This window comes from Diabrotica virgifera, chromosome 2 (genome assembly GCF_917563875.1).
Source record: "Diabrotica virgifera virgifera chromosome 2, PGI_DIABVI_V3a".
NCBI lineage: Eukaryota > Metazoa > Arthropoda > Insecta > Coleoptera > Chrysomelidae > Diabrotica > Diabrotica virgifera.
In genome coordinates, this window is record NC_065444.1 from 8415533 (window position 1) to 8431184 (window position 15652).

At 31.7% G+C, this 15652-nt stretch overlaps 1 long non-coding RNA gene across 1 annotated transcript; it reads right to left on the minus strand.

Moving 5' to 3' along the window:
• Positions 1-3906: 3906 nt before the first annotated feature.
• Positions 3907-10428, minus strand: LOC126879438 (uncharacterized). The gene is made up of 2 exons (XR_007696060.1): positions 9924-10428; positions 3907-9820 (listed from the first exon to the last, which is right to left on the minus strand). It is a non-coding gene; the product is annotated as an uncharacterized LOC126879438 (long non-coding RNA).
• Positions 10429-15652: the final 5224 nt, after the last annotated feature.

The following is a 15652-nucleotide window of genomic DNA, read 5'->3' on the forward strand; positions in this document are numbered from 1 at the left end:
AAAGTAACACGACAGCTTTAGCATATACAGGAAAGTTAAAGAAACAGCTGGCATATACAAAAAAGAGGTAGGTAACTATTGGAAACATAATGGAAAAAACAACAAAATAATAATTGAAAGTGCAGAGAAAATAAATGGATGAAAAGAATATTTATAAAAGAGCTATTTAAAGACGACAAAAGAATGGAGACCAACAGATAGAAATGGACTTTCAATTACCAAAGAAGAAATACAGCAATCTTAAGACTACTAACAGAGAACTATACTAATTAATACAGGTACTACTAGAATTACTCAACGTCCTGGTTAAAAAATTTAAAGCAGTGGAATGTAAAAAACAGCATTAGAACTTTTCAGAACCGCCTGGAGACGACAGCCTGGCCTAAAAGGATGAGGCACACGAATAAGAAGAATAAGAATAACAATAGTCACGTGGTAAGTATAAATACAATGGTTCTAAGTCGCAGAATAACCAAACAGTGCGGAGGGAAAATTTTGTGTTCTAAGTAGTTTTTGCTGCAGTGCAGCTTCAAAATGCGATGTCGAAAATTCATATGGATTTGTTCCTCCTCCGTTCTTCTATTTTAACTAATACTCTCTCATTTTGATATCAATTGGTGCCACGATTAAACTTCCTGTAATACACTCATTTTCATATTTATCCTGTTTTATAACTCCACTCATCTATATCAGCATTCTCATTTGCGCCACATGCATTGATTGTTCTCCTTTCTTATTAATTTTTAATTACCCAACATTCAGTTCCGTACATCATAGCTGCTCTTATGGTATGGCAGTTTTTTAGAATTATCCCTTAAGTTTATTAGTTTATTGGAATCTTTCTGTCACACAACACACCACTCGCTTCCTTCCATTTTATCTTTTTATCCTACATTTTTTTGGGTCTTAATGATTTTGGCAGGAGGTAGAAATGGTCCAAGAAACTAAGACTTTAATAGGATGGCACGGGAATAGAAAACTACCAGTTTCAATTTGAAAATATCTATTACTGCGGTATAATCTTAAGAGAAGGTCATGATTCTGCAATTATTCTGAATTGACTTGAAGAAAGCAAATAAATCTTAATATGGAGACAATAAAAAACGTTACAATTAATGCATTATTACAATAATTATTACATAATATTACCACAGAAATACTAACTATATTACTGATGTAATTTTATTAAAAATCAATAAATAGGTATCTTCTGCTAGGCAACCATCATATCACATGCTAATTGTGTGTTGCCTACTGTTGGAAGTCGAATCCAGAGTGCGTCCAGGGAGAGTGTAGCCAAGCCCGGAAACCAGAGCAAAATATGGCCGCCCTCAGTGATCACTGCTTGCCCTAGTCGCACACAAAAATATAAATTTTACATAACTGTCAGTTGTAAAAAGAAGATTGAGGTTATATAGAAACAGTACAAAAAATGCAAAATTATATTTTGATTAAATTAATGTTATGTTATTTTATTAGAACTGCTTGTTTTGATAAAGTCTGAAGTGCCTATAGATAGTGCAATGTTGATTCGGAGAAAAAAGACGTTAATTCATAACAGAAACTAAATTAATCTGAACCAAATCATTGTAAACAAAATTCTGGTCTCATTATGGATGGGCTGCAGTGGAGCTTGCAATAATTGGTTTCACACTGATTGTGTAAAAATATCATTTGCTTCTTAAAAAGCTAAAACGGTATTGTGATAATTCTATAGAAAAGGTGAGAGTATGAGTTGAAGTCATTTAGGTTCGGATGTGTGGAAGATACTGGGAATAAGATAAGAAGCTGGTCAAAATAGTAAAGCAGAATACATAGCGTGGAAGGAGTTAGTATGGTTATTGTTAATGAAAAGTATAAGCATTTATCAGTTATTCTGCAGGTGGATTCTCCCAGGCATAAACTGTTGCTAGAAAAGGGGTAAGATCAGATGAGGATGCTGGAGCTAAACTGGTCTGTTACTTACAAGATTAGTTTTTGTGATAATTTGCAAAATGTGTTTAGGTGCCTCTTTTAATACTAGTGACATAACCAGTGTTTAAACATGGATTAAAAAATAGTGTGTGTACTTTTATGTATGTAAGTTATACTTACAGTAGACGCCCTCTTAACCGACCGACCCTACACCTTTTTGGATGATACTATTTTTAGATTAGAGGTCATACAAGTTTCATAATTTGTCTTGTGAGTGATATTGTTAATTACATATGTATATACACATCGACATTCGTTTCACTTTATATTTTGACTTAATTTGTTTGAAAATGAATCGTGACCCATGGGAAAAGTTATAGTGGACGGACTATATGTACATACTACTTTTTTGTTTATAGATCATAAAATATAATATATATTTTTAATAGAGTTACATATGTAATGTCTTTCTGAGGGTGGTTTTAAAGATTTTCGGTTTAACCAACTTCTTGATTATCCGACCTATGGGCAGCTCCCGTCATGGTCGGTTAAGAGAGCGTCTACTGTATATATGATTTCAACTATTTCAAGGAAATAAATAGATTCAAAACAAACAGTTTATTTGTAATTTATTTAAATATTAAATTAAATTTTAATACTTACTACTTTCCAAAAGATTTCATTAAAAGAATAGCACAAATTAAAAAATTATAAAACATATATTTACTAAAAACACCAATATATTTTGTTCACACTTTATTTCCACCGATACGTAACTTGAAAGATTTAGCAACTAACTTTATATTGTCTGTGTGCACAATAGTGCATACTGTTAGTTTTATAAAAAACTCACAACATTTTTCCCAATCGCACCTAATAACTTCAAAAATAGAATCAAGCTAGAAACATAAAGCATAAACGAACTTATAGGTGTTTAATTCAAAATGACAAAAAACATATAAACGTTTTTTGGACAGAAAAGTAATAGACCACTTGTGCGTTTAGATTTGTCAATTTTAATCAAAAGCTAAGTAATGACTGCTAGGTCTGTATGAATTTTTAAGTCTGTATTACTCATTATTCATCACGAATAGCTGGTAATGTATCCACTGGAAATGTATCAGAAATTTTAATACCTCTTCTTGGTTAATGTGGAAGAGACAGATAAAATTAATGGAACATTGCTGGAATAAAACTTATGTTAAGCGATAGTCCATATTCTCCACTTACTGCGGTCACTTTATTAAGTAAGCAGTATCTGTAGGTTTTCATGTGATTCAGCTAAAAGAACTGTATCATCAGCGTATCTCAGGTTATTTATGATCATGCCATTAATTCTAATGCCTATGTTTATTTCATCCATTGTCTTACTTAATATGTCTTCTGAGTACCTATATATTAAATAATATTGGTGAAAGTATACACCCTTGTCGAACACCTTTTTTTTCATTTCTATTTCTTCTGATGTTATGTCTTCTATTCTCACTACCGCTTTTTGGCCATAGTATAAGTATATAGCGAGCCTATAAGGGTCCGTTTTTCCTTTAGAAATATGGAAACCTAAAAACTGTTAATTGTAATAAAGTGAATTATTCTATACCTATACAATATTGTGACAATCAATTGATATCGGCCCTGGACAGATAACGAAGTACAGGCATATTTGTGCTCTTCACAATTTGTTAGTTCTTGAGTGGTGAATCAATATCTATGAAAGATTTTTTAATTTTTGCATACTGGTAAACAAAAGTATGTTACATCTCCTACTGTAAGTAAAACTGTAAACAATTTAAAATGATTGATTTAACATGTAGTGTTACCACTTTAAATTCTTAACCTGTCCAAATCAACCGGAAACAAAAAGCTGACAAGTTTCTTTGCTAGTGACATGTGAGCGATTTTACTAATTTGATTTTTAGGCATTAATATTTATTTTGAATTGACTTTATTTATTTTTAAATAAGAACACTTATATTAATTTAAATACACAGACTTACTTCATATTATTTATTTACCACACTAACTTACAAGAACAATAAACACTTAATAGTATTTAATTTATTAGGAAATACTACACATTATCAAATCTAACTTATATTGTACTTTACAAAATTTATCTAATCAAAAATACCTCCAAATCGTACGCTCTAATACAGTATCTCGTCGTGGCTTTATTAGACTTCTCACTCATTCACAATCGTTGCCTTAAATACTATTTACAGTTTTTCTAGAACAAAAAGAATGATAGCGTCATTTATCTGTTAAAAGAGTCTCCCTTTGATTCTAGAATGAAAATAATATTTACATAAAATAAAGTAACATTTACATGTATCCAGAAACTGGTGCCAGTCTAGCATTACCAGGTGTCCCGCTTTGCGCGGGACGTCCCGATTTTCAGGGGTCTGGGGACGCGTACCGATTTGTACGTGATCGGGACACTAAATGTCCCGATTTTCACCCACGAAAACCAATTTCAGGAGGACTTGAAGTGAATTTTATAACTATGTTATAAGAACAAGGAACTCCTAAAAGCGGCAAAATCGAATGAAAAATATAATTTTAATAAAAAATAAATAATTCACTTAATCTAAGATTTTTTTTTGTAATTTCGTCTGATTATTATTATTATGTAGGATTAAAAAATACAGATTATAGAAACACCTTGTAGTCCAGTAAATGAACGGTAAATACGGCGATACCGTGTAATTTTCAGGATCAACTCCGAATTGCATAAAAATTTGGACGGCTTGTGCCGTTTGTTGCTTTTACTCGGGGGGTGACAGTCACCCCTAGTTGGGGGTGAAAAACCGCGCGTTTAAAATAAGTCAAAAGATGGATAAATTGACTAATTCTAAGAAATTTTAGTTCTATACAATTTTAACTTAGTTAATACTTTTCGAGTTATTTACGATTGAAAATGTTTATTTTTCGACCAAAAAATCACGTTTTCAGGCGATTTTCACAAATAACTCAAAAGTAAGTATTTGATCGAAAAAAATATTGTTAGCAAAAATGTAGCATAATATAAAAAAATGAAAAAAATTTTAAACTCGTAAAGTCTATAGACCCAGCAAAAGCAAAGTTGTGGCTCATGAAAAATACGTTTTTATTCTTCAAATTACAAATCAAATATTTCAACGTGAAATAACCAAGAAATAAAGCACTTTTCGGGAAAAACCAATTAAACCATTTTTATTAAAGCTTTATTTTTACGTTTTAAATAAGTTTCTAGCATCAAAACTAAGCGAGCTATGCTCAAAATCAAGTTGACTCCATTTTTTTGGAAAAAAAATCGTGAAAATCTCCCCCTACTTAGCCCGCCAAATGAAATTATCCGTTAACGCTTTACAAACAATTTATTTTACTTATGTATTTTTTACATTATTGAAAGGGCCTGAACGAGTCACTAATCACGAGTGTATGCAAAATATGAACAGCCATATTTTAACCACTTTTTGTCTTACAGAAAAACAAAATGAATCTATAATATTTATAAAAGCAAGACCTACCTACTTTTTATTCCTTGAGATTTTTAGTATCCCTAATACTTTTTAAGTTATTTTGAAAAAAGGGCATTTTCCAATATTTTAGGAAAATTTGTTTTGCTATAAAATAAAATTTTTTCAAAACTAAGCACTCCCAACTGGTAAACCTTACAGATCGTATAAACAATACACATATAAAGTAAATGGTAAAGCGGTAACGATTAATTTTATTTACGGTGCTAAATAGGGGGAGATTTTCACGATTTTTTTACGAAAAAAGGAACCAACTTTATTTTTAGCGTAACTGGCTTAGTTTTAATGCTAGAGACTTTTATATAAAACAAAATTAAATATTTTTTAAACACTTTAAAAAATTTTAATAGGTTTTGCCCGAAAATTGCTTAATTTTTTGGTTATTTCAAGTTGAAAAATTCGATTTGTAATTTGACCAATAGGAACGTATTTTTGATGAGCTACAACTTTGCTTTTACTAGTTTTATAGACTTTCTGAACATTAACCATTTTTTTTACTTTTTTTAATGCTACATTTTTGCTAATGAATATTTTTTTCGATACAATTGCTCGAAAAGTATTGACTTAGTTTAAAAATTATATAGAACAAAAGTTTTTTTAGAGTTAGTCAGTTGATCCATTTTGGGACTTACTTTAAACGCGCGTTTTTTACCCTCGATAAGGGGTAACTGTAACTGTCACCCCCCAAGTAAAAGCAACCAACGGTACAAGTTCAACTTTGAAGTAGACAGTAAGTAGAACCTAAAACCAGATTTTCATGCAATTCGGAGTTGACTCTGAAAATTACACTCCAAAACGGTCATTTACTGGGCTATTGTTCATTTGTCCCGATCTACAACCCTAAATCCCGATTTGTTTTTGCTTATGTACCGACTAAAAACAAATCGGACCTGGCAACACTATGCCAGTCTCACTGGAATGGCAGTGGCATGAAAAATAGACCACCTTTCTATTCAAGGCAGCGCTGGCAGACAGCTCTGGACTGGCGCAAAAAAGTGTTTACACTTGAACAAAACCCTATACAAGATGACTCTGCCAGATCCTTGGTAGAGGAAGAAATTAGAATAATCACAAGAAACTTCCTTGATGGACAACGGATCATCCAAGTAACGAATCAAGACTGCTAAATACCCCTCCTGGATTTGAAAGGTGACTGAAGAAACCATGGCCAACAAACTTAATAAATTAACTATTTATGTGAACTAATATAAAATATATTATACAGGAGAGTTGCCACATGGCAGCTTCTCCCTCATGTGTTCAACATTCACACCATTTACTTATAGCTTCATGATCAGATGGTAAATTAAATTGTGTATTAAATAAAAAAAAATGTCAAAATATTTTTTATACCTAAAGGTGGAGCAGAATCTATTTCCTGAATTTCAGTTATACAATTTTGATCGCTTATGGAAGATGTTTGTTGTCCTTTATATACTTTCTTATTTTGTACACCAATCCTTTTTCTCGGCGATTCCAAATTCAATTCTTGTTCTGCATTACTTCCAATCATTGCAGGAAGTATTTGTATTGTATGATGACCTGATACTAAAGATATAGGAAAAGTCAAACAATGAGGAATGCACATAACTTTCCCCTTGTTGCCATATTCTAAATTTGAAAAAATATATAGAGAATAGTCAGATTTTTTTGATATGCCATTCCTCTTACAGAAACATTTCATTGGCTAGAATTAGTGACGAGTATAATATATGATGTCATGGTAACTGACGTCTGTCATAATATTGGAGGTTACATTTATAATGTCAAATTATTGTTTTCAATTTATATTTCATTTATTTAGTTTATATTTTAACAACAGTTTATTTTTTAAATAACTTTACTTTCCCTTCCGTATCCTTGATTGGTTGTTTAGGTTCGTAATGGTTTTCTTGTATGGTAGTTTATTTAGGCATTAATTTTAAGAAATGTTGCTGGCTAAATGGGCACATCTTCCAAAGGCCACAAAAGAAGAAGAAAAAATAAACAAACAAAAATCTTACATAACCTTCTATCTAAGCCTTCTATACTATAGGAAAACATGACTGACACTGGGTGCGTTCGGATGACCACAGCGGCTGGACAGCTGAGCCAGCAGTAGCTGTCAGACGTCACCGCTGGAAGTCAGCCTCTGAGAGATTTACTAAGCTTTCCCTATCACAGCTGGATACAACCACTCAGCCGATTTCTGCTGACAGTCAGCCGCTATGGTCGTCCAAACGCACCCACTTATACGCTCTGAGCTTCGCTGGTGTCGCTCCTAGCGGATTACTAATTCAACTTTCACCAGTAATTTTTAAATGTATTATTTAATTGTTATCGCTTAATATTTAAAACGCAAAAAAGTAATTAAATTGTAATCGATTTTTTAAAAATTTTGCTAACTGTTTTAACGTTCTCTCAATGAAATATTAATTTCTTACTTCAGATACATTCACAATTATCGTGTAGATGGCGCTTAGATGATTTATATCTAATTATAATTAGATATTACAACATATTAAAAAAACTTAATTCAGTATTTAAACCGTAAGTATACTTAAGATAAAAATATATACCACAGCTTTGACCAACTAATATTTTTTCTAATTAATGTTTTTAATTTCAATTTTAAATTATTCACTTTGACATTTATGTCAAATTTCCAGTAAAGGTTTACAGACTTGTCACTACTGGCTCTCGCGATTTTTTAATTATCCCCTCTACCTACGAGCTCAGCGTATATTACAGATACAGTTGGAAAAATGAAAGAATACCCATGAACGATCACATCAATCACTTAATTTATGTTTGTTGTCTTTTTCTATAAATAATAAACGTTTGTTATAGAAAAAGATAGGAAACACAAAATAAGTGATCAATGTGATAGTTCATGGGTATTCTTTATTTTTCCCACTGTAGTTATCTTTGTTTCACATTCTTAAAGACAAAGAGAAACAGTGTCACCTGTAGTTGCTGTGGTAAATACATACCGTCGAAAAAATGAAAGAATACCCATGAACGATCACATCAATCACATATTATTCATCTATCTCTCTCATTTATTATTTATGAAAAAAAAAACAGCAAATACAAAATATGTGATTGATGTGATCGTTCATGGGTATTCTTTCATTTTTCCGACTGTATATGTTTTTATTTGGCAACAGCGCTTGTTTCCAAACTTAACGGTAGTGAAAAACTAATAAATGAGGAAAAATTTGTTGAATTTGCTTGCCGTCAAGTTTGTACGAGTACCAGTGGGTTATATTTCATTAAATATAATATGAAGTGCATGCCTAATTGTTTAACTTTTAGTTTATCATACTTTAACAATGAATTGGGTGGCTCTCTGATCCAATATAAGTACTGTTATTATTTCCACTAAAAATGGTTACAGGAACAATTTTTGAAATTTTTTGACTTGATTGATATGACACATTTTTAAAATTCTGATCAGTCTGACGTAGAGGACATTTTGTTTGAATAATAGGTTTGTTCTAGCAAACAGTCGAACTAGTCAGCAAACAGTTGGTCAGTGAGAGAACATAATACAGTTATGAGTGCTATCCCCTCTACTCGCGCTGGTCCACTATTCGCTAATGGTTTCAGACCGTTTGAAACTCGTGCTAGAACAAACCGATTGTCTGTAAGAAACAAATCACAATAACTGAATAAAACAGATTTTCCCACCTACCTCTATCCAAAGTATACATTTCCTGGCCTCATTGTAGAGAGCATAGTCATATTTTTTCTCCCTAGGGAAACAAAGTACTTTTAATCCCTAGGGAGTAAAAGTAAAAGTGATGTTGACGTCATACTATGTCATAGCATAGATGAAATAACTTATTGACACCCTATACTATTACTCTATTTTCTATTAGGTAAGTATCCATACATTTTAAATTTTATTTATAGATGTTGCAAAATGGTAAAAACAGTAAATTGTTATTTTGATTTAAAAATTTTTCATTAATAATTTGATAGTTATACTGTACCTACTTGTTAGTTTTAGTTCTCTAATAAATTTTGTTAGTTCTATTGTTGATTGAATACACAAATTCCTGTATTCAATTATGATTCATGTATTCAATCAACAGTTATAAAATATTTTAAAAATGAAAAAAAGACTTATTTGAGGGAGGTGGAAAAATGTATAACATGGGAGAAGTGCCTTTTCCTCCCTTGAATGATTACTGTAGTAAACTTTATTCTTGGGAGGAAAAGGTGCACTTCGCTCTCTTGTTATACAAATATCTATAGGTGTTAAATTGGTGAATAAACAAAAAACCAATATAAATAATTAAATACTTTCGCTTTCTTCTCTAAATATTGTTGGTACAGCAATGCATTTTAATTTTCTGCTGCCATCTTGTCTAACTTTTTTCCACATGTCAGAAGTAGTGTTCCTAAACATTCAAAAATTGAATACAATATTTTTTAATGATATAAATATTATAAAGAGAATGCATCAAATGCAAATACTCAATTAATTTTACTTGAAGAACTTACTTCACAAACAACAGCATATTTGTTTGGATCTTGTTTTAACCCTATATTTTTAATCCACACTTTCCGTCGTTCAGATTCTTTTGGGAAAGAATTCATTTTCACATTATTTTTCCCCAATCGACTTCGCAACCTTTTACCTTACAGGAAGGCATTTTTCAACCTGAATAATAATAGTAATAGTAATTTAATATTTCACTCTATCTAGTTAAGTGAGGTTAAACCACTAAACCAGAGTAAAGTAAACGAAAAATAAACAACTGATCATCTGTTTACCCCTTCCATATTAATCCGGAAATCTGAGCAAAAGATGGCGGAGCCAATCAGCTTTTAGCGTATACGATGGCAACACTCTTCCAAGACGCACACTGGTCGAATCCTATAATAAGTTATTTAAAGTTTAGCGCGTTTTTGTACATGGTTTTGAACATTTAAAACATAACTAACTAGAAAGAAATCAAGTTTAAATAAAGCAATTACCATTTATAGATACTTTTTCTGCCTTTTCAAAATTATCATCGGTGTTGGTAAAAGCTTAAACTAACTAACTCTTCTTATTTAAAAATGTTAAAAAATAAAAGACCTTTCTACACTACTTCTTGATTCTTTTTGCCTGCTTTTTAACAAAAATATAACTATATATGATATGTCTAGATCCCAGCTATTTATTGGAGACCCTCTCATAAAAAATAGTAAAGAGTTTAGAGACGAAAGTATACAACACATACGAGAAGAAGGGTCTCCAAAAATAAGAGAAAAAGCATTATAAACTCTAGAAAATGGAACAGCGTGTGGAGATATATACGAAACACTACTAAAACATGACACAGAAGGTAACAAGCTTTATGGAAAACTGACAATACTATTACAATCACACCTCAACAAGAGATAAATATCAACTTAATGGAAAGAAGCCTACCTCTAAACTAGATTTAAAAAAAAAAGAAACAAATAAATTTGAAAACTATAGAGGCATCCACAAATAAAGCATGTAGAACAATCTTATATCTTATCGACTCATAATGGATGGGAAAGTGGAAGGAAAAGAGGTCCAGGAAGAAGACAATGCTCCTGACTAAAGAATGTAAGAGACTGTACAGGCGTGGACACGCATTCGATACTAAGAACAGCTCAAGATAGAGAGAAATTTTCTGTAGTTATAGCCAAGCTTCAGTATTGGAGAAAGCACCTTAAGAATATTGAACAACCTTAAAATCCAAGATAGAAACTGATTTCAAAGATATAGAAGCAAAAGAGTGTGAGGGATTACGAGCATACATTGTAAAGTTTAGAAATTGTAAATGATCATCAGGAAGAATAATAGTACCTAATTAGAGTATTTAGCGTATATTAAAAAAAAGTCCTTAGCAAAAACCGACGTAACAAATTTTCCGCTACAATTTAAAAATATTTGCGAATTATAAAACCACCACGCTTTTCCACTGCGACTAAAGAGGGCAGAAGACACAACATTTTGAGGAATCAATAACCGTGTTGGTTGTGTCTACTTCACAGTAACCAACACAATAAAACCAGCATAATATAAATCTAGCTGTACTGACCAATGAAATAATAAACAAAATTTCACGGTTAAATAAGAAGAATGTGTGTGTACTTTGTACGCACGTAAGAAGTTATACTTCTATTGTAATATAATCTAACTTCTTATTATGATTTCAACGAAATCAATATACCTATCTACTTTAAACAGTTTTTTTTGTATTGTATTTAAATATTAAACTAATTTTAGAAAGATCAAAAAGAATACCAAAAATTAAAAAAAGGATAATATGACTTTGTCAGGATTCGAACCTCTCGATCCCTAGGCGAATGCTCTAACGATCAGCTACCACCGCATTTGTATTCAGTCGATCATTTCTCGGACATAATTACAATCACGGTGACAGATACATTAATAATTGAAAATATACATTTTCAATAATACTTCTAAGGAGGAAGACAAATCCACAGACATAAAAATTATAATAAATATATTTACTAAAAACACTAATAATATATTCTTTTCACGCACACCTTATTTGCGCTACATAATTTAAAATATGTAGCGACTAATACTATACTGTCGGTGTGCGCATGCGCCAGGAAATGTAAAAATTCACCCACGTGCCCAAAGAACTATAAATTCAAAAAAAAAATTTTGTAAATACCTACGTATATAATACACTTAAATTGTTCGATTTACTCCCAGCTCTTCAAGTTTCCTTAAGTACTTTTTGCTCACTATTCTTGCTGTAAGTTGTTTTATTTGACTTTGGTATATTTATTGATCTCGTTAATCGAATAAATCGATAAACAAAAAGTTGATAAAAATTTGAAAAAAGAAAATAATAAAGAAGAGAAAAAAAAGAATGTGTGTGTACTTTGTACGCATGTAAGAAGTTATACCTACTTCTGTTATTATTATTTCAACGAAATTAATATACTTAACAGGTTATTTGTATTTTATTTAAATATGTATTAAACTAACTTTCTTTACCTACCACTTTTAAAAATTTTTTAGTAAAACGATACCAAAAATATAAATAACAATATGAATCGTCCGGGATTTGAACCCGCGACCTCTTGATCTCCGCTCACACGCTCTACCACTGAGCTATATCTCTTTTGATTTGACAGGTTACAAGATTTCTCATACATACTGACAAATTTAATACAAAAATACTTTAAATATACTTACTATTATTATAAAACATTTTATTCCCGAGGAAGACAAATCCGAAGTGGAAGATCAGATGAATAAAGCAAACAGAGCCGCAGGTTGCCTGAATGAAACAATATGGAGAAGTAAAAACATCGGAAAAGAAGTGAAAGGCAGAATTTACAAAACAGTCATCAGACCAATAATGACATACGCGGCAGAAACACGACCTGATACAGAAAGGACAAAAAGAATGCTGGAAACAGCAGAGATGAAAACACACATCGAAAAATCGATGGCAAGACGATGTGGGATAGAGCTAGAAGTGCAGATATACGAAGGAGATGCAAGGTGGACAACATTAATAACAGTGTGAAAAGCAGAAGAGTAGAATGGAACGCCCACATAAGCCGAATGACAACAAATAGAGTAGTAAGGACGGCGAGAGACGGTTCCCCAATAGGAAGACGATCAGTGGTAAGACCACGAAAAAGATGGAATGACAACTTACTGGAGGCACATTGAAAAACAGACAGAGTAATGTCTATATAAAAAGAAGAAGAAGAAGGAGACAAATCCAAAGACACAAAAATTATAATAAATAATACATTTACTAAAAACACTAATATATTCTTTTCACACCTTTTCTTGCACTGGTATATTTATACATAACTTGAAAGATTCAGCAACTAAACTAAACGCCATACTGTCTGTGTGCGCATGCGCGCCGTATTATGAAATTTTACTCTCAATCGCGCCTAAAGAAGTATAACTTCAAAAAATACAGAGTATAAAACCTGAAAATGAGTATTTCAAAAACTTTAAGTAAAGGATAGAGCCTAATTTCAAGACCAATGAAACCAAAACCAAATAGAATTGGATTGGAATAGTAGTCTCGCCAATAAGATTAACAACAGAAGAAATTAAAAATGTATGTACACAGCTGAAGAGGAACAAATCACTTGGACCAGGGGATACACTCGGAGAATTGTTTAAGTACGGAACGAACAAATTATATAAACATCTTCAGCAGAAGAATGCACAGACACAAGCGAAATCCCTGTGGAATGAAAAATATCAAATCTCAGTACTATATATAAAAAGGACATACAAATATAAGGGTAAAATTACCGAGGAATAGCTGTAACAGGATCTACAAGTAGAGTATATAGGAAGGTTCTGAAGAATCGAATCGAGAAAGAATATTTAGATTCTGAAACAGAACAAGCAGGATTTCTTACGGATTAATCCACTATTGACCACATTTTCTCCTTAACCCAGATAATAGAAAAAACGGTGGTTCGGAATTAAGAAATTCATATGTTGTTCGTCGACCTACGGAAAGTCTACGACAGCGTTGCACTGAAAAGGCTGCGGTACTCAATGGAAAGCACGAATATTAATATAAAATTAATAAAAGTCATCAAAGTATTATACAATCAATCCATAACAAAAATAAAATCAAGGGCACAAATAACAACAGCATTTATAACATCAAATGGATTGAAGGAAGGATTGTCTGCCCCCACTTTATTTAAAATATACCTATCTCGGTACTTTAAAAAGGTGGAAACCTAGGTATTAATATATATTTCGCGCAATGGAAGATTAGACGGTTTACTGTAAAGAGACCGAAATCATTAGACCGAAAGCAGTAGACCGAACTCATTAGACCGAAAAGCACTTTACCGAAACCTCACTAGACCGAACAGCAGAAGACCGAAAAGCAGTTATTTTTACTTGTCGCAGTAAAAGAGATAAGACTAATGTAATTACAACTAAATGTTATTTGGATGGTTATTATAAACAGTTAAAATGGTGTTAACGTCATCTACCCTTAATTTATTTTTACCTTCACTAATTTGTTTAACGCATGAAAATTATTTCATATTAGACTGTACAGAGTAACAATTTACACAGTCTATATATAAAATAATGCAAAAAAAATACAATAAACAAAAAGACAGATATACAAAATCTTAGCATAATTTACTGCAAACTTTTTAAATTTATTTACCATTTCGGTCTAATGCTGTTTGGTCTAATGAGGTTTCGGTAAAGTGCTTTTCGGTCTAATCAGTTCGGTCTACTGCTTTCGGTCTAATGATTTCGGTCTTATTGTCGTGTACCGATTAGACAAGCCATAGAGAAAGAAATATGGCTGGTAGAAAAGCCATCACAATGTTCAACAGTATTTTATGGGATCAATCCATCAGCAAAGAAAATAAGAAGAGGATATAAGAAAAAAGTTTACCAACGAACGCAGAGAGAAATAATAAGAATCACACGAACAATCGTAGATGACTTATCAACAAAACAACTTATCTGGTTCGGACATATACAAAAAATGGATGAACAACGAATACCAAAAGAAATACTAAAATAGCAACCAGGAGAAAAGAGAAAACGAGGCAGACTGAAAAAAAAATCTGAAGCTATTGCCTTGCAGCATTTTTATGATTAACTATTTATATGGGAAATAAGCCACAATTAAATTGAAAAAAATAATTTTATTAACGTTTCGACGCCCAAATCGGGTGTCGTTGTCAAAATACAAAATACTACTAAATTAAAGAAAAATGTTCCTAAGTAAAATTACCTTCTAATAATTTATTTAATCTGACTCATTTATATTGGCAATTCAGATATATAACATTATACATTTTAAAGTAAAAGACTTTAAAATGATATTGCGAATATTTATGAGTTGCGTTCCTAGAATGTGGTTACCCATACTGAAAGAGGAAGTCAATAGAAAGAAAATACCACGATTAGTAAGTCAATAACATATCGAGTTAGTACATATTTTATATTTTAGTATTACTTATTGTATATATATATATGTATTATTAATGTTATTTATAATTTAAACATATTAACGTCAGAATTTGGTATTAGTTTTTTTGAGAGTAAATTAAATGTAAGACCAATTACGATGACGGGATAGTATCACTAGGTTTTTCCTGGTTTTTTCTCGTGATTTACTATGGAATCTCTAACGCGAGAATTTTACTGTCATCGTGGCATTTGGTTGTCTTTTTAAAGACAGATCACATGCTATGATTTTTTATGT